Here is a 210-nt window from a genome sequence, read left to right as displayed (position 1 = left end):
TTTATCACTAAAGGCACGTTCTTCCACATTGTTGACATTACGCCCCCTGATATAAGCGGAAAAAATAACAATACGAAAAATGAAAATCCCTGCTGAACCGTTCGACTCAGCGGTTGTTCAGTCTTCCGGTTAAGTAGAGCCTGATTATGGTCCTTATGCCATACACGTACGTACCTTTAGCGATGAAAGAACCTTGGCAGAAATAAATAC

The sequence above is a fragment of the Penaeus monodon genome, chromosome 19 (genome assembly GCF_015228065.2).
Source record: "Penaeus monodon isolate SGIC_2016 chromosome 19, NSTDA_Pmon_1, whole genome shotgun sequence".
In the NCBI taxonomy this organism is placed as follows: Eukaryota; Metazoa; Arthropoda; class Malacostraca; order Decapoda; family Penaeidae; genus Penaeus; species Penaeus monodon.
This window is presented reverse-complemented; position numbering follows the sequence as displayed.